Source organism: Hibiscus syriacus, unplaced genomic scaffold (assembly GCF_006381635.1).
Source record: "Hibiscus syriacus cultivar Baekdansim isolate YM2019G1 unplaced genomic scaffold, ASM638163v2 tig00110429_pilon, whole genome shotgun sequence".
Lineage (NCBI taxonomy): Eukaryota > Viridiplantae > Streptophyta > Magnoliopsida > Malvales > Malvaceae > Hibiscus > Hibiscus syriacus.
In genome coordinates, this window is record NW_024062733.1 from 7,752,544 (window position 1) to 7,773,778 (window position 21,235).

The window sequence follows — 21,235 nt, forward strand, 5'->3', positions numbered from 1 at the left end:
ATTGACTTGGATAATGGTTATCACCTTGTCAGATTGGAACTTGAGTGCGACTATAATAGAATTATGACTGAGGGACCATGGATGATTTTCAGAAGCTATCAGACGGTGCAACCATTGTCAAGGAATTTTAGTACGTCCGAAGCCATCCATCGAACATCATGGTTTGGGTCCGACTTCCAGGGCTTCCTTACAGATATTATACGAAGGCACTCTTCCAATTTTTGGCATTCGAGATTGGGACGGTAATCAAGATTGATTATAATACGAATGCGGGTAAAAGGGGAAGTTGGCTGTGGTAGTTGATCTTAACTACTGCCTTGTATTGGAATTGATGGCTTCGTTCAAAAGTTAGAATACGAAGGTCTTCCAAACATTTGCTTTAAATGCGGTAAATATGGACATTCGCATACTATGTGTGGACATATTGAAATGGAGAAAGAAATGAAAATATTGAGAGATAGGTGAATGGTCAAGAAAATGCAGCTCAAGTTAGTGAGGAACCCACTAGTATTTATAGCCCTTGGATGATTGCACCAGGACGCAAAAAGATACCAAGGAAAATACAAGAGGGAAGGATGGAAGAGAGCGGAGGGATTTCGAAAGCTGCTACTCGTTTTGATGTTCTTGCTACGAGTCTGACTGAAAAAGAATAAGAGAAAGTAAATCCGAACATTGCCCAAGTTATTTCTACAGGCAATTTTACTTACGTCTCCGGACTGCTGCAGATCTTTTACTAGAGAAAGAAAATTTACAGGTGTTTAAAAAATATTCACAACTCATAATAAAACTTTCTAAACTCTTTAGTATTAGGAGAAAGAAATGATTTGGGATGATTTTGAAGCTAAATGGGATATACGGAAATTACTCGTTTATTTTCCAAAAGGGGACAAAGAATCAATAAAGGAAAGAGCCTATTGCTCAACCAAGACTGTCTGTTGATAGAAGTGAGGGAAAGGTGGATGAAATTTCAAAGTTCGTAACACAAAATGCTAAACGGCAAACTCCATAGCGAGATAATATGTTGGGCGGCATGGGGGTGCTATAGGAAGGAATTTGTTGTGTTGATACTATTGCCAAAGATAGAGAGCCTCTTGTCTCTATTCAGGTACCGAATGTTAAGGAGGGAGAACACATGGCTGTTAGAATCGATAAAGGTCGGAGGAATAATATGGTGTCAATGAGAGAGCAGAGTAATACTGTTAGGGCAGCTGCGAATAAGCACCCGATCGATCCTGGTGGGCGGGGATTAAAAATTAAGAAACCCTTAAATTATAAAGCACCAACGCGACCATTGCTTTCGAAATGGGTTAAGTCTGTTAATTGATGTGTTTGTGGCGGATGGCCAAACAGTGGTTGTGTCACCTGGTGGTGGGGAAGCTGGAAGTGATCGAGTGGCTACACCTACTTCTATGGTTGACATTGAAGTTCTCAGTGCATCAACATTTATCATATAGTAATATAATCAGATCTTGAATTTATTGGCCAAACCACCTCCTGTTAAGTCTGCTGCACATTTAACAGGTGTAGAATTTTTTTCTCTTGCTGTTAATATTTCTAATTCCTGGATTTTGGATATAGGACAACTTACCATTTTTATTTAGTTCTCAAAGCTTGATTAATCCTATTATCTATACTACTGTTTCTCATTTTGTTCAACTACCTGATAGTAAAGATTCTCTCGTCACTCATATCGGATCTTTTCAATTACAACATGATTTGTTTTTTGCACATTGTTATTTTTGTTCCTACTTTTACACATAACCTTTTTTAGGTTTTAAACTAAACCATGATTTAAATCGTGCAATTATTATTTACCTTGATTTCTACATTTTGTAGGATCTCTCCGACAAGATACATGGACTAGTAAGGAGTTCAAAGGCTTGTATTTTTTGGGCCTTTATTAAATATAGTCATCCCTCTCTCTTCTAATTCTGTTTCAATTTTCAATAATGTTGATTCCATTGATGTGTCTCGTTAATTGGTTGTCAAAAATAACAAAGTTAATCTTTAGCATGCTCGCTTAGGGCATGCTCCTGGAGTAAAAATGAATCATCTTTTTTTTTTCATTCTACTCATGTTAATACAAAGTGTAATATTTAGAGTTTTGTTTGTCCTCTTGCAAAATAATTTTGGTTGTCTTTTTCTTTAAGTTCTTCGTGTTCATGCACATTGTTTTAGTTAAATCACATTGATCTTTGGGTCTTTATCGTGTATCTACACATAACGGCCATAGGTTTTTTTCTTACCTAGATGACCACTATAGGATGACAAAGGTGCACTTTTTGAAGCTTAAAACTAATGTTATCTTATGTCTTATGAATTTTTTTGCTCTCAATCAAACTCAGTTTTCACCCACAATAAAAATCATATGTAGTGACAACGACACCGAATTTTTTAATTCAATGTGCTCTCCCTAGTTGAAATTCTTAAGTACAGTTCATCAAAGTTCCAGTGTAGATACTCCCTAACAAAATGGGGTTGCTGAGCAAAACTATAAGCATTTGTTGGAAGTTGCTCAGGCTCTTCGTTTTGAATATAAAGTTCCAATCAAATTTTATGGGAAAATCCTCATTTGAGGTCTTTTATAAAAAAAAATAGCATGATTTCTCCCCATTTTAGTTTTTGGGTGCTTTTGTTATGCTACTACACCTGGCTATCAATATAAGTTTTCTGCAAAAGTCATCCTCTTTGTGTTTATGGAATATTCTCAAATTCAAAAAGATTATATTCTATATAATCTTGAGAAAAAGTTCTTCTTTGTCAATAGATATACTAAATTCCTAAAACATGTTTTTCCTTTTTAAATGTCCTTAAACAATTATTCTAGTTTTCCCTCTTACTCCATACTTTCATGATTAGAGATTTCTTGTGCTTTCTTCCTCTCTTGTTTCAAGTACTACTTTAACAAATGCAACACTTCCATCACTTCCATATGATACATCACTTCAATTAGCTTTGTAAGTGTCATCGTCAGTAACATCAGTTTCATTGTCTTTATTACATCCTATAGAAAATTAAGATACTCTTACTACCTCTAATGAATCTTTTCCTTCTCGCAAATTCCTATAGAATTGTTAGGTCTCCATTTAAGCTCTAAGATGTGTGCTCCTGCCAATCTTTACCATCACAAGAATTGTTAACCCCTATTTTTCATTTGCCATTTCACACTGAAGCCTTTATTTCCTCTACCTCAAAAATTATTGAACCATATACTTATTTTGAGGCTATTAAGAATACTTTCTAGGTTCAAGTAATGAAGGATGAAATTCATACTTTACAGTTAAATAAGATTTGGTCTATTATCCCATACCCTCAAGTAAGGGTTTCATTAATTATAGGTGGGTGTATATGGTGAAATATCAAGCTTTAGGAGAGGTTGAACATTACAAGGCATGTCTGGTTACTAAGGGGTATAATCAACGACAAAGGTGGATTATACTGATACTTTTTCTCATATTGTGAAGATGGTAACAGCTAGATTAATTCTTGCCCTTGATTGTAACATTCTTTTCTCGTATCCATTACCGGATACGAGTCAGAGATGTCACATGACACTTTTAAAACATACCTTATTCGAAAATTGGTAAAATTTTGTTTCTTTATAAATATTCAATTTAAATACTTTTCTTTCCAAATCATTTGAGGTTGACTCATCACAAGTCTTCATCATATCATATATATAATAGGTAAAAATGCATTCACCTGGTATACTTAGCTTGCAAACCTTTCTTAGCAATTCAAGTTTCACTCTCAAACTTTTCCCTTAGCTTTAAGCTTGCTTTGATTTTTATTTTGATCACGATCTATACGAACATCGTTTTTTTAAACATATATATTTGAAAGCACTTATTACTATCATACTATCATAGGCGCATTTTAGCATAAAAATTGCTAAAAATTCTTTCAATGCTTATTCATACTAATTCCATTTCATACGATCAAGGTCAACTTTAACTCTTCAAGTACCTTTACTATTCATATCCATCAATAGTTCACATGACATTTCAAATTTCACAATTCAACCAACAAAATGATTTCTTTTAGAATCCACATTAACATTTCCAAAATATTCAAAATGCTTCATTGTCATTTAACTTCTATTTTTCCTACAATGACCAATTATGAAGTGTTGATATATTCATGATTTCCAACTTGATTCAAACATGAATTCAACCTCTAAACATCATTTTCATGCTATTACAATCATTCACATATCAAATTCAAATCAAGCAACCAAATTTCATAAAATCCCTAACATGGTCAAATGGTGTATTTGATGATTTTAATGATTCCCATCATCATACAAGCATGGAAATGAATCAACAATAGAAACTACATCAAAATCTAACCTTGGAACATCAAAATCAATCCTCCCCTTCATCCACCCAATTCATGAAACCAAGGTTCCAAGTAAAGAAAGCATATGAATAAATGGTACCAAATGATAGAAAATTTTATGTAGATCCAATTTGTATTTCATGTTGTCATCTAAAATCCTAATAATTTGGCTTGAAAATAAAAAATATTTTTTCTCTTACCTTGGCATAACTCACGGCAATGGATAATTAAAGAAGATGAAGTCTTGATTTTTCTAATAAAATACTAATGTCATTTGTCTCATAAATAATTAAAATGAATTAAAAATTCATTTTAATGCAAAATCACTATTTTCCCCTTAAATTATCATGAAAATTACCAAGTCACATGTCCATTTGTTCATTCAAAAGTCAAAGATGAACCAACAATTTTATATCTTTCAATTTTACTCTTGTACTTTTCCAAATTTACAATCTTGTCATTTTCATCGAACGATCCCGATTTAACATGAAAATTCAACCTTAAATCCAATGATCCATGTTAAATTCTACCAATTTGAAAAATGAAAATGACATTATTAACTTTCCCTATCATCCTTCAAAATATCTTAAAAATCTGATTTGATCCAATTATCTGAAATTTTCTCGAACTTTATCGCATTATAGCCTTTTATATAAACTTCATACGAAAAATCCAAGTGACACGAAAACATCATTCTTGGGGGTAAACTATTCATTTACGAGATAAAATATCTTTTTCGAGAAAATTACCATTTGGTCCCAAAACTTTTCTCAAGTTACACTTTGGACACTAAACTTTCAAAAAATATATTTTGATCACTATCCATAATTTTTGGGTATTACATTGATGCTGCTTTCAATTGGTCATTGTATCATATGAATGTTTTCAATGCATTCTTACAAGGTAATTTTCGTGATGAAGTCTTTATAGATCTTTCTGAATGATTTTGAAGCCACAGGGAATATGGTTTGCAGGCTGTAAAAATTCATGTATGATCTCAAAAAAGCTTTCAGGCAGTGGAATGTTAAGTTGATAACTTTGATCTCGGCAAGACATGAACAAAGCAAATATGATTACTCATTGTTCATTAAAAGCAAGACAATAATGCAGTGATTTTATTGGTTTATATTGATGATTTGCTGATTACTAGAGATGATTTTGAAATGATAAAAGAGTTGGAGGAGACACTAAATAATAATTTCAGAATAAAAGATATGGGTGAGTCATAATAAGAAAAGTGAATAATGGGTAGTGGTGTTAAAGGTTGAGTTATGAACCCTTAGTTAACCTTACCCTCTAATCCCAAGCAATATATTCTCTACTTCACTTTTAATCTCCAGTAAATTAAGGCTAAAAGTTTAAATTAATATTGATTTAATGATTAGAATATCTTGATTAATATTGGTCACTTTGTGATATTGTAACTAATACTATGATGGCGTCTAATCAAAACTAGTATAAGCTTCATCTTTGATTTCTATTTTTTATGGCATTCAAAGCTCCAGAGACTTTGAAAATCTTAATACAAAGCCAATATGAGAAGGAATTGCCTTGTCTTCCACATTAATACATATTCTTCAAACACAAACAAAATTGTTTTTTCCAACTTTGCCCACATCTCTTTCACCACATACATAATGCCACAGTTGCAGCAGTAACTAGGAATGTTCAAGGAAATCAAAGAGAATTCGAGAAGAAGAAGAAAAAGAAGATACAATAGTATTTTATTGATGATAACAATCTGTTCTTGGTTTGTTTTCATAGCATTCTATATGTTCTCGTTACACAGTACAAAGTACTAAGCAATGAATTGTAGATAGATATTGGTTATCTTTCATTACATAGTAATAAGAAATATTAGGAAAATTCTTGACCATTCAAGTAATTGTTGATGATGTGCTAACTCAATGTGTTCACTTTGTTAGGACCGTATGACTTCCCAACTAAAATTAGTATTATACCATCACTTGAATTTAAGAAAGGCCTTGACTTCAAAAATATTTTTTTCGATTTAATTTTGTGAGTTTTAAAAAGGGTTTTAAAAAATTCAAAACGATAAAGTGATAAGATGGGACGATTTTGTTTTTCAATATTTAACTGATCACAAGCGATGTTGAAAAATGACGACCGATAAAAATGAATGAAGAGAATCCCTAACTTTGTTGAATTCTATGTTAATACATGTTAATTTTCACATCAACACCAGGTTATAACCTCATCCAACTATTTGATACACATAATGTGTATATAATTTACATATTTTAGTCTTACATTCTATAAGTCTTTAAATTTATAACCCTAAATTCTAAAATTTAAATTATAAATATAAATATTAAAATCTAAATTATAAATTTGAATCCTAAAACCTAAACTTCCTTATGTTAAACAATAAATATTAAACCCTAAAATAATGAACTTATAAAATATAAAATTAATATAATATATATATCAGATATTTTTAACCTTAAATAACTAAACTTATTAAATTAATCTAAATCCAACATTAAAATTTACTTCCTAATAAAATAAATTTTAAAAATTGAGATAAAAATAGCAAAAACGAAATATTGAAATAAAAGCTAAACCCTAAAAGAAAGTTATAATAAGGATTAAAGGAAAATAGACGTTAGCCCCTTAATCACTCGATCACTCAGCCCGACATCCCCTCCCACACTTAGCCTCAGTTCACCGACGACCATATCTCTGTTTCCCTTGGCTTACTTTGCTCGGTTGCTCTACTCACAACTGAGCTTTCAGCTACTGAAATTAACTCATATCAACCACCACTGTAAGTTTTCTTTTGTTCAAAATCTCTTTGTAACACCCCAATTTTCCTTCAAATTGAAAACCCTAAGTTTTGGGAATTTCTACTTCAAATCCCTAATTTCTATTTAGTGGCTAAATTATAAGATATGGAAAATTTTAAACCAATTTCATAAACCCTAAAACATTGAATGACCAATCTCGTATTTAACCCAATTTTAATCGAAAACAAATTCAACATCCCTTCTTTGTAATAACCCGTGCGACGCCAACAACCCTCCTTTTCCAAAACCATTGCATTGCCGTTCTCTTCCCTCCTCGCCGTCAACTAGTCTTAGGTAAGGTCGTCGATTCCGTGACTGTGAGTTCCTCGTCTTTCGCGTCGTCGTTGAGTGATGCTGGGTTGTGAAACCCGCGAGCTTTGGCTCGCAAAATTAGAGTTGCTGTCGCCTGGTTTGGCCGTTTATGACCGATTTTTTTTAATTCAATGTGCTCCCCCTTGTTGAAATTCTTAGGTATAGTTCATCAAAGTTCCAGTGTAGATACTCCCTAACAAAATGGAGTTGTTGAGCGAAAGTATAAGCATTTGTTGTAAGTTGCTCGGGCTCTTCAATTTTAATCTAAAGTTCCAATCAAAATTTAGGGGACAATCCCCATTTGAGGTCTTTTATAAAAAAAAAATAGCATGATTTCTCTCCATTTTAGTTTTTGGGTGCTTGTGTTATGCTACTAAACCTGGCTATCAATATAAGTTTTTTTGCAAAAGTCATCCTCTTTGTGTTTATGGAATATTCTCAAATTTAAAAAGGTTATATTCTATATAATCTTGAGAAAAAAGTTCTTCTTTGTCAATAGATATACTAAATTCCTAAAACATGTTTTTCCTTTTTAAATGTCCTTAAACAATTATTCTAGTTTTCCCTCTTACTCCATACTCTCATGATTAGAGATTTCTTGTGCTTTCTTCCTCTCTTGTTTCTAGTACTACTTTAACAAATGCAACACTTCCATCACTTCCATATGATACATCACTTCAATTAGCTTTGTAAGTGTCATCGTCAGTAACATCAGTTTCATTGTCTTTATTACATCCTATAGAAAATTAAGATACTCTTACTACCTCTAATGAATCTTTTCCTTCTCGCAAATTCCTATAGAATTGTTAGGTCTCCATTTAAGCTCTAAGATTATGTGTGCTCCTGCCAATCTTTACCATCACTAGAATTGTTAACCCTATTTTTCATTTACCATTTCACACTAAAGCCTTTATTTCCTCTACCTCAAAAATTGTTGAACCATATACTTATTTTGAGGCTATTAAGAATACTTTCTAGGTTCAAGTAATGAAAGATGAAATTCATACTTTACAGTTAAATAAGATTTGGTCTATCATCTCATACCCTCAAGTAAGGTTTTCATTGGTTGTAAGTGGGTGTATATGGTAAAATATCAAACTTTAGGAGAGGTTGAACATTACGAGGTCTATCTGGTTACTAAGGGGTAGAATCAACGCCAAGGGGTGGATTATCTGATACGTTTTTCTCATATTGTGAAGATGGTAACTTCTAGATTAATTCTTGCCCTTGATTGTAACATCCATTTCTCGTATCCGTTACCGAATACGAGTCAGAAATGTCACATGACACTTTTAAAACATACCTTATTCGAAAATTGGTAAAATTTTTGTTTCTTTATAAATATTCAATTTAAATACTTTTCTTTCCAAATCATTTGAGGTGGACTCATCGTAATCATCATCATATCATATATATATAATAAGTAAAAATGCACTCACCTGATATACTTAGCTTGCAAACCTTTCTTAGCAATTCAAGTTTCACTCTTGGGTTTTTTCCTTAGCTTCAAGCTTGCTTTTATTTTTATTTCGATCACGATCTATACGAACATAATTTTTTTAAACATATATATATTTCGAAGAACTTGTTACTATCATACTATCATAGGTGCACATTAGCATAAAAATTGCTAAAAATTCTTTCAATGCTTATTCCATACTAATTCCATTTCATACAATCAATGTCAACTTTAACTCTTTAAGTTCCTTTACTATTCACATCCATAAATAGTTTACATGACATTTCAAATTTCACAATTCAACCAACAAAATGAATTCTTTTAGAATCCACCTCAACATTTCCAAAATATTCAAAATGGTTCCTCGTCATTTAACTTCAATTCAAGCTTCAAATAACATAATTAAGCATTCTAACAACGTGTTTAAACATTACATATCAACTTCTAATAAATTTCCATTTCATTTCCATTTCAATCCCATAATTCTTATAATATGTGATTTGGTCCTCAACACTTTATAAACTTCCAAATTGATCCAAACAACATTCTAAAGCTTGTAGAATAATTCATACATCATTTCCAACCTTAGGGAATTTTTTCCATATTTTTCTTTATTTTTCCTACAATGACCAAATATGAAGTGTTGATATATTCATGATTTCCAACTTGATTTAAACATGAATTCAACCTCTAAACATCATTTTCATGCATTTACAATCATTCACATATCAAATTCAAATCAAGCAACCAAATTCCATAAAATCCCTAACATGGTCGAATGGTGTATATTTGATGATTTCAATGATTCCCATCATCATACAAACATGGAAATAAATCAACAACATCAAAATCTAACCTTAGAACATCAAAATCAATCCTCCCTTTCATCCACCCAATTCATGAAACCAAGGTTCCAAATAAGGAAAACATGAACAAATGGTATTAAATGATAGAGAATTTTATGTAGATCCAATTTGTATTTCATGTTGTCATCTAAAATCCCAATAATTTGATTTGAAAATTAAAAAAAAAAATATTTTTTTTCTCTTACCTTGGCGAATATCACAGAAATGGATAATTGGAGAAGATGAAGTCTTGATTTTTCTAATAAAATATCTAATGCCATTTGTCTCATAAATGATTAAAATGAATTAAAAATTTATTTTAATATCAAATCACCATTTCGCCCTTAAATTCTCATGATAAGTACCAAGGCACATGTCCATTTTGTTCATCTAAAAGTCAAAGATGAACCAACAATTTCATATATTTCAATTTTACCCTTGTACTTTTTTAAATTTGAAATCTTGTCATTTTCATCTAACAATCCCAATTTAACATGAAAAATCAACCTTAAATCCAATGATCCGTATTAAATTATACCAATTTGAAATATGACAATGATATCATTAACCTTTCCCTATCATCCTTCAAAATATCTCAAAAATATGATTCGATCCAATTATCTGAATTTTTCTCAAACTTTATCGCTTTATAGCCTTTTATACAAACTCCGTACGAAAAATCTAAGTGACACTAAAAAATATTCTTGGGGGTAAACTATTAATTTACAAGATAAAATATTTTTTTCGATAAAATTACCATTTAGTCCCAAAACTTTTCTCAAGTTTACACTTTGGCCACTAAACTTTCAAAAATTACATTTTGGTTACTATCCACAATTTTTGGGTATTACATTGATGCTGCTTTCAATTGGCCATTGTATCAGATGAATGTTTTCAATGCATTCTTACAAGGTGATTTTCATGAGGAAGTCTTTATGGATCTTTCTGAATGATTTTGAAGCCATATAGAATATGGTTTGTAGGATGCAAAAATTCATGTATGATCTCAAACAAACTTTCAGGCAATGGAATGTTAAATTGATAAGTTTGATCTCAACAAGACATGAACAAAGCAAATATGATTACTCATTGTTCATTAAAAGCAAGACAATAATGTAGTGATTTTATTGGTTTATATTGATGATCTGTTGATTACTAGAGATAATTTTGAAATGATAAAATAGTTGGAGGAGACACTAAATAATAATTTCAGAATGAAAGATCTGGGTGAATCATAATAAGAAAAGTGAACAATGGGTAGTGGTGTTAAAGGTTGAGTTATTAACCCTTAGTTAACCTTACCCTTTAATCCCAAGCAATATATTCTCTGCTTCACTTTTAATCTCCAATAAATTAAGGGTAAAATGTTTAAATTAATATTGATTTAATGATTAGCAGATCTTGATTAATATTGGTCACTTTCTGATATTGTAACTAATACTATGATGGCGTCTAATCAAAACTAGTATAAGCTTCATCTTTGATTTCTATTTTTTATGGCATTCAAAGCTCCAGAGACTTTGAAAATCTTAATACGAAGCCAATATGAGAAGAAGAAGAAGAAGAAAAATGTTCTCATTACACAATACAAAGTACTAAGCAATGAATTGTAGATAACTATTGGTTATCTTTCATTACATAGTAATAAGCAATATTAGGTGAATTCTTGAGCATTCAAGTAATTGTTGATGATGTGCTAACCCAATGTGTTCACTTTGTTGGGACCGTAAGACTTCCTAACTAAAATTAGTGTTATACCATCACTCGAATTTAAGAAAGGCCTTGACTTCTAAAATAATTTTTTTTCGATTTAATTTTGTGAGTTTTAAAAAGGTTTTAAAAAAATCAAAACGGTAAAGTGGTAAGATGGGATGAGTTTTTTTTCAATGTTTGGCTGATCACAAACGATGTTGAAAAATGACGACTGGTGAAATTGAATGAAGAAAATCCCTAACTTTGTTGAATTCTATGGCAATACATGTCAATTTTCACATCAACACCACGTTATAACCTCATCCAACTATTTGGTACACATAATGTGTATACAATTTACTTATTTTAGTCTTACATTTAACTCTAAATCTTTAAATTTTATAACCCTAAATTCTAAAATTTAAATTATAAATATAAATATTAAAATCTAGATTATAAATTTAAATCCTAAAACATAAACTTCTTGATGTTAAACTATAAATAAAACTCTAAACCTTAAAAATAATAAGCTTATAAAATTTAAAATTAATAATTTTTTAAACTTAAATAACTAAACTTATAAAATTAATCTAAATCCAACATTAAAATTTACTTCCTAATAAATAAATTTTAAAAATTGAGATAAAAATAGCAAAATGAAATACTGAAATAAAAGCTAAACCCTAAAAGAAAGTTGTAAAGGAGGATTGAAGGCAAATAGACATTAGCCCCTTAATCACTCGATCACTCAGCCCGACAACCCCTCTCACTCTCAGCCTCCATTCACCGACGGTCACATCTCCGTTTCCCTTAACTTTCTTTGCTCGGTTGCTCTACCTACAGTTAAGTCGTCAGCTACTGAAATTAACCCATATCAACCACCACTGTTAGTTTTCTTTTGCTCAAAATCTCTTTGTAACACCCCAATTTCCCCCCGAATTGAAAACCCTAAATTTTCAGAATTTCTACTTCAAATTCCTAATTTCTATTTAGTGGCTAAATTGTAAAATATGGAAAATTTTAAACCAGTTTCCTGAACCCTAAAACGTTAATGACCAACCTCGTAGTTAACTTAATTTTTAATTGAAAACAAATTCAACCTCCCTTCTTTGTAATAACCCGTGCGGCGCCAGCAACCCTCCTTTTCCAAAACCATTGCATCGTCGTTCCCTCATCGCCGTCAACTAGTCTTAGGTAAGGTCGCTAATCCATGACTGTGAGTTCCCCGTCCTTTCCCGTCGTCGTTGAGTGACGCTGGGTTGTGAAAATGAGCTTTGGCTCGCAAAATTATAGTCGCCGCCGCCTGGTTTGGCCGTTTATGGCCACATTGTGACCGGATTCTTACCGGGGAAGTCTCGGATGGCATGGGTTGCGGCTGAGCGGCGCTGTTCGGCCGGGAAGACCCTTTTGTTCGGTTCTTTTTTTCCGATAACCGCTATCGAGTGCCGTTTAAGGCCATGGCAAGGCTGGACGTGAGTTCGCCGGTCCTTAGGACTGCTTTCGGTGCGCCATCGTCGACGGCAGTTCCTTTCCGATTTACCGGTGTAATTATGTATTCGATTCAGAGCTGCTGGCGGTTTCCCGATTGAGACGGAATTTATTTTATTTTCGACGTTAACAATTTAGTTCGTATATGAAAAATTATTGGATTGAGATTAAATTCGAGCGTTGTAAATTTTGCAGGAGACTTTGACTAGGAACTCGAATTACAGCCGCCTCCGTGTTACCCACGAACATCGAACCGAACCGTACTACTCTTGTTGAGCGGGAGTGATAGTTAATATTTTTAGTCTTCTAGATTTGTTAGTTATTTAGATTATTTATCTAATTATTAGATTAATTCGTAGGAACTGATTCGAGTCGAACCGCTTCTCGATTTGATCGTGATAGGCGCTACGACCGACAATAGCTTTTTTGTTGAGGTGTGTCTCTTCCCGGTGCTATATTATGTTGAGTGATTGATTGTTTGCCTGACTGAAAAATTGATTGAGGCATGGTTGTATTGTGGTGGTCTTAGTTTAAAAAAGCGCCGCTTAAGCGCGATTAAAGCACTAAGCGACGCGAGCGAGGCCCCTGGCGCTTCAGCATAGCAAAAGCACTACGAATTCATTAAGCGGTAGTAATCGGCGCTTTTGCAGCGCTTTTAGCAAAGCGCTAATCGGCGCTTAATCGCGAGTTTAGAAGATACGATTCTGGGCTTTAGCAGATACAATTTTTGGGCTTATTTAGGTTTAGCGGGCTATTAAATTATCAGTTTTGGTTTTTTTTTCTTGTAGCTTCACACTAAGAAACGAATTGGCATAATCTAGATTGAATGACATGGTGTTTGTGAAATTCAATCATGCCTTGGAGCGCCGAGCTAAAAGTAAGGAGACCGATCCCATTCTTTTGCAAGATATTGATGAGAGCAATGAGTGGTTGATGGGAAGAATGGAAGAAGATGAAGATGATGATGAGGCGGTGTTTGTTGGTGAGGATTTGACATAGAGTGATGTTGCTAACGCTTCCGGTGCATATGAGCCTAGTTATCTAACTAGAGCATCAAAAGTAGTGAATGATGGAGCGGGACCATCGAGAAATGATAAAGGAAAATCTCCTTCTCATAATCCTATCTCTAGTAGACCATCTCGTAGATGCTTAGTTGATGAAGATGAGATGGAAGAAGATATTGGAGTGTCTAGTGATGAAGGAGATGGTGTTGTCCGAGTTGATGACGATGACGATTTAGAGGATTTTTAGTTATAAGGAATTGAGGGTTTAGAAAAATACTTTTGTTCATCTCACTTTAGACTACTTTTAGTGTAGACCATCTTTTGAGATTAGTATGCTCGTATAGTCGTATGGTTAATCGTATATAAGTATTTAAGTGTTTATAACTTATAAGTTATAAGTAAATTGAGAATTATATTTTGGTGTTTAAGTACTTATAAGTTTTGAATATATGGTATTGACACTTTGATATTTAAGTATTTATAAGATAATTTATAAATATTTTGTATTTTTTTGTGAATTTCGGCCTTTCTGGCGCTTCTTGTGCATAAAGCGAGCGCTTTCGCTTAGCGCTTAGCGCTTCGGCGTCTAGGACCCTAGGCGCTTTAGGGCGCTTTACGCTTTTTAAAACCAAGGTGGTAGTGGTGAATTAATTGTAATTCAAATAAGCATGTTGATTAGAAGTTTGATTTCGAGCATGATGGATGTTGTGATATTGTTGTATATGATATAATTTGGAAATGTATTTTATGTGAAATATGTTGATATGTCGGACTAAAAATTTGTGAGATGCATTCGGATTATTGGTTATGTAATTATTACATTCGGATCAGATCGAAATTGGGATTTATGATATTCGAGTATGTGTTATTCGGATGAGTTATTTGGATCGGATCGGATATCGGATATGTGTGCCATTTGCATGTCATGATGGGACTAATTTTGATAGGGGAAGTTCATTGTGTTCACTCGACGTGGTGAATATTACTTTTTCGGATTCAGTGGCCTCTGCCTTTGTGGCGGACCCCACTCATATGGTGTGAGGGTTGGAATTAGTGTGGTTCCGGGGAACCCACTCTTCTAGAATCTAGGTGTGACAGGAGTACGGGCGAGTGCATGAGCATTTGCATTTCATTCAAATTTATGATTACCGTTGTTGATTTGACGTATGAATATTACTGTTTGATTCGGACTATGATTAATATTGGTTGATTCGAAGTTTGTTATGACTTGTGTTTGTTTGCACTTTAGAAACACACCAAGCTTATGAGCTTACACCCCCTTAGTTTCTCTCTTTCATATAATTGGTCTTGGGAGATTCGATACTTGGAGAATCACACTTATTTTCAGATAAACCTTATTTCAGTATGAATTTGGTTTGATTTTCATTTATCGGATTTTTGCATATATTACCCCGTGATTATTTTATTGTAATATGGGACATTGGACATTACAGTATTTTAGATTATTTTTGCATGAGTTGAAAATATTTATTATTTATAAGCGGATATTTTATTTTAGTAACTTGTGAATTATTGAACATGAGAGTAGTTATTTTATTTTAAATAGTAATTTTAAATTGATCATGGTTTACTCGAGGGAAAATTATTTCAATTAGACTCTCTAGATTCGATCTAATTCCTTCTAGGTCGGGTTTAGGGGTTACACTCTTAGATTAATCTTGTAATATAAGGCAACAAATATTGAGATTTATGTACCATAGGTTTGCATTAAAATAAGCTAAGACTATTGGTGTTGCTTTATATTTTTTTTAGAGCTCAATTCAATATATCAATTTGGTGATGCATTATAGTTTTTTTTTTTTGATAGGAAAGGTAGGCCTCTTTAAAAACCCCCTTCATGATTAACGGATCACACGGTGCTCCTTAATCAGCGGAAGGAGGAAAAGAGTGCCTCATTAATTCATTGATAACCACAAGTTACAGATACTTAAAACAACCATACAATCAATCATTCAAATAAGCAACCCAAACCTAATAGAAACCCAACTAAAAACCAAAGATCTACCCAATACCAGCCTTAGCTAAGCTATCAGCCTCAACATTGGCTGACCTTGCAATCCATCTAATACTACTATTCAGTCCACTAACCTTGCCACCAATAGCTGTCACAATGTCTAAGTAAACATAGGGACAACGGTTGATGTCCTTGACCCATTCCACTGCTAATTTACTGTCTGATTCAACAATTAACCTTTCCTTAAACCGCTGCTGAAGCGAGTCAAAGAAAGATAACCCTTTCAAAATTGCCTTTAGTTCTAACAAAACTGGAGGACCTGGACCAGCAGCCTCTTGAAAAGAGCCCACCACCGAACCATCATGATCTCTAAGAATGCCCCCAACACCACTCTTCCTCCAATCTGCAGTCACAGCCGCATCCACATTCAGCTTAATAAATCCTTCTGGAGGTTTAGACCAGGACACCGTTTTGATAATAGGAGAGCTTAATAAGGAGCAACAATCCCCAAGTGAAGGGTCACAAATAAGAGAGTCCTTAGGGATAGATACAGCCTTGTAGTAAGCTAAGAACCAAGCAGCCAGTCTACATCTTGCCAAAAAGAATAAATCAATCTGATCTACCTTCCCCCCCTCGAACACAATTGCATTCCTACCCTTCCACATTGTCCATAAAACCACCCCCGGAATGAAGGACCAAATTTTCGACTTAGGTACCAATTCATCCCAAGCGACCATAAAGCTGTGAGCATTGTCTTGAAAAACTGAAGAAACTCCCCAGAAAATCAAAAATTTATTCCATAAGGACCACACCACCGAGCAAGAAAAGAATAAATGTGCTGAGGTTTCATCCGCCTCTCCGCAAAAAGGGCAAGCAACATCCACAATAGTTGAAACTCCTCTCCTCTGTAGCTCAACTTTAACTGGCAATCTTTGGTGCACGACCTGCCACAAGAAGACCTCCACTCTAGGAGGCACCGTTCCCCTCCAAACATACTTATTCCAAAAGGGGTCTGTTATACCAACAGGCCTGCATGACTTAACACTCGAACTAACAGTATAGACACCTTCCCCATTGCCAAACCAGACCAACCCATCCGATAACTCCTGAGAAAGAGGGATATTGTGGATTAGGGTCATTAAATCAGAGTACTGAACCAATTCCCATTCACTCAAATTCCTTCTCAAATTAACATGCCAAGACCAAACAGAAGATCGAAATTCCCCAAACTCATAAAGCTTCCCATACTTATTTATAGACAGCACATACAACCTCGGAAAAATCACTTTAAGTGGGGAGTCATGTGCCCAACTATCCCACCAAAATCTAATGCTCCCTCCATCACCCACTCTGACTTTAAAGTTGCTACGAAACTTTGCTCCAAACTGATCATTTTTGAAATGGTTGAGGACCACCGATTTCCAAATCCAAGAAGCATGTGTAGGAAATTTCTCGTTAAACAGCAGTAAACTGGGATCCAAATTATATTTACAACAAATAACCTTCTTCCACACTGAGTCTTTATCGTTAGCAAACCTCCAAGACCATCTCCCTAAGAGAGCTCTATTCATAAGACTTATATTCATAGCACCAAGACCTCCAACACTTTTATCAGAGCAAACTTTTGTCCAATTGACCCAATGGATTTTCCTAGCCTCCACTCCTCCTCCCCATAAGAATCTTGCCATGATGGAATTCAGCTTAACACTCACCGAAGAAGGCATCTTGAAAAGGGACATGAAATAGATAGGAAGGGAACCCAAAACTGCCTTCAGTAAAACCAACCTCCCTGCCATTGATAGAGTCTTCGCCTTCCATCCGGCTAGCTTTGAATGAAACTTTTGAACTACCGGATCCCACAACATCATAGAGTTTCTCTTCGCACCAAGAGGCAGCCCCAAATATTCTGCAGGAAAATGTCCTACAGGACATCCAATAGCATTAGCCCACTGAAGAAGCTCTTCCTCATTAATATTAATCCCAAATAATCTGCTCTTAGACAGATTCAGTTCCAGACCAGTCATAAATTCGAACACCCGAAGGATCCTCTTAACATTAACAATCTGGGTCTTCGAAGCACTACAGAAAATGATTAGGTCATCAGCAAATTGCAAATGAGATAAGTTGACTGAGGCCTCGTCTTTACCAACCACCAGACCACTGAAAAGGCCCGAAGATACTGCTTTACGAAGCAACAGGTTAAGCAGTTCTCCGACAAGGTTAAACAGCAGAGGGGACAGGGAACAACCCTGCCGGAGGCCTCTAGCCATAGGAAATTCATCAGTAGGAACCCCATTAACTAAAACTGACACCGAAGCAGTTGACACACATCCGGATCCAACTACACCATTTAGAACCGAACCCCATCTTCGCCATAACTTTAAATAAGATGTCCCAATCTACCGAATCATAAGCCTTTTTAAAGTCTACCTTAAATACACAACCCTTCAACCCTCTCTTCCTCCATAAATCAATTCCTTCATTAGCAATAAAAGAGCAATCCAAAATTTGTCTCCCAGGAATGAAAGCAAATTGAGAATCACTGATTATATCATTGATGCAACATCTCAATCTACTCGCAAGGCACTTAGATAGGATCTTATACATCCCACCTACAAGTGAGATAGGTCTGAAATCATCTAAGCTCCCAACGTTAGAACCTTTCGGGATGAGAGTTAAGAAGGAATGGTTAATACCATGCTCCCATTCCTTACCCAAATAGAAGTTGTGGAAGAATTTCAATATATCGCCTTTCAAACTAAGCCAGAAGGTCTTAAAAAAACCCATGTTCAACCCATCTGGCCCAGGGGCTTTATTACTATCACAAGAATTAATGGTCCCCCAAATCTCATCTTCCGTAAACTCCTTCTCTAGCAATAGGTTTTGTTGCAGAGAAATTTTTGCGAAATCTAAGTTAATACCCTCCACTTCCATTGTTGAGCAACAATTAAAAGCTTTAAAGAAATGCTCCCTGACCCTAGACTTGATAAGGCCTGGATCTTTGGTGATGACACCATCAACATTTAAAGCATACATAGAGTTCAGCCTCCTCCTAATGGAAGCGCATGTGTGAAAAAACTTTGAATTACGGTCACCACCTTTGACCCACTTCTCTCTAGACTTTTGAACCCAAATTTGCTCTTCGATTCTAAGAAGTCTCCAAAGTTCATTTCTCAACAGTCTCAATTCTGTCGAAATGACAACATCATTGGAAGGAGGATGATGTTGCATCCCCTTTTCAATCTGATGAATTTTGTCCTCTAACATAGAGATGTCCAATCGAGGAAATTGATTTCTATCTCCAGACCAGCACTTAATGGCAGACTTTGTATTCCTAAGCATACTCAAAATTCCAACTCCTGAATTCTCTTCTTTGAACCGCTTAACAGACTCAACAACCATCTCCTCAAAACCATCCTCAGACAATAGATAATTGAACAGCCTAAAGGGTCTCTTACCCCAATTATCTGCCCCACTCTCCAGGAAAATTGCATTATGATCGGAGATAGATTTAGGCAAAAGAAACTGGTTGATACCGGCAAATTCTGCTGAGAAATTACAGTTCACCAGAAACCTATCTAGTCTTACAACCGTCGGCAAATCCCGATAACTGCTCCACGTGAAATTCCCCCCAACCAGAGGCAGATCAATAAGTCCCGTATGCTGAATAAAATGATTAAAAGTTTCCAGTGAATTCCTGTTATGACCTCTGCCTAACTTCTCCTCTTCGTTCAAATAGGCATTGAAATCCCCTCCCACACCCAAAGGAATACTAAACCCGTTTAAAAACAATCCCAGTTCATCAAAAAAAGCAGCCTTCTCTTCTTCCACAGACGGGCCATAAACGTTAATGAAGCCACACCTAAGGTGATTAGACTTGATCCTTCCAAAAACAGCAATAAACCTCCTATGAATAAACTGATCGTCAATCTCAAAAAAATTGTCATCCCAACAACTTAACAAACCTCCAGATGAACCTATTGCTGGAGACTCAACGGACCCCTGCAACCCATTCAAACCACTCCTCCTTAAAAACGACATTGGTAATTTTTCGAGTTTTGTTTCTTGAAGAAAAAGAAACGACGGTTTTTTCACAGAAACAAGTTTTTGCACCACTCTATGTTTCTCTTTTTTACCCAAACCCCTAACGTTCCAAGACAATATACTTAGCTTAGTCATGATACTCAAACAAACAGAACCCAGAACTCCCACATACAAATCTCCAGGTCAAATAGCCCCACACAACCCTTTCTCCAATTCAACAATCTTTTGTATAAAAGCTTCCTTCCCCTCCTTGAAAGATATCCCCAGCATCTTACTAATTTCCCATGTAGCAATCGCTTCCTCAACCAACAAAGGAAAAGCTGATGAGGAAACAGTATCAACACTAGCATGATCAACAGCTTCCCTAAATAGAGACCTTTTAATTCTCCTGTATGGTCTGCTCGCCCAAGAACTGTCCCATTCCTTTATCGAAAAACCAGCAGCCTCGGGAACATCAGAAAGACAACCTCTAGAAATTAAAGCTCTTCCTGTCTCACCATTGAACACCCCTCGTGACTTTTCCTTACAATCCTGCATCTTATTACAATTTCTCACAACCTGATTCCAAATCTTTCTAGACTTCGACCTACTATAAGTTTTATTATGACTTCTGATGAATTTCCTTCCAACCGGAGCAGTCTTCATGGATAACGAACTTGCAGAGCAGGTTTGTGAACCATCCCTTAAACTTATCAACTTTAAACCAACCGGAGCCCCTCCTCCAACTTCAACCCCTACTGAGTCCTTAATTGTATCTGATGAAAAAGGACTACGGCCCATAGAGTTTAGGCAGTTTTCTTGCTCCAGACCAGTCAACTGAATCCCTCCAAGGCCTGAATTAGGCCCACTTTCCTGGTCAACATTATCAAGCTTAAAAAGATCCCCCCCCATACTTTTCCCGCTTTTCTTACTTTCAAAAAGATCTTCCGACTTTTCATGTGGAGAGAAGTCAACTCTCTCGGAATCTGTGACATTACAACGTTGTGAGTCTGCAACCCACTCTAGCACCCTATTATGGATTTCTGACATTTCCTGACGTTCCACGTGACCTCCATGCTGTGCCTGCCCATCCTCTGTGTTCCAACCGGAGGAGTTCTCCACCGAAGGATTCTCTGGAACAACCTCTTCAGCCAGATCTGAAAAATCAGGAAAGAAATCATCCCCCCATCCACCTTAATTTTTATTAGAAATTTCCTTCCATTCGTAGTAACTGAAGTATGATCAGGGATGTCAAAAGGGCTGACTACCCTAAGAAGCATCTGTGCAACTCT

The 21,235-nt window shown here is 35.1% G+C and overlaps 1 long non-coding RNA gene across 1 annotated transcript; it reads left to right on the plus strand.

The window, feature by feature from the left end:
- Window positions 1–12,579: 12,579 nt before the first annotated feature.
- On the plus strand, window positions 12,580–13,341 carry LOC120124964. The gene is made up of 3 exons (XR_005516323.1): window positions 12,580–12,647; window positions 13,137–13,229; window positions 13,301–13,341. It is a non-coding gene; the product is annotated as an uncharacterized LOC120124964 (long non-coding RNA).
- The last annotated feature ends 7,894 nt before the right edge of the window (window positions 13,342–21,235 follow it).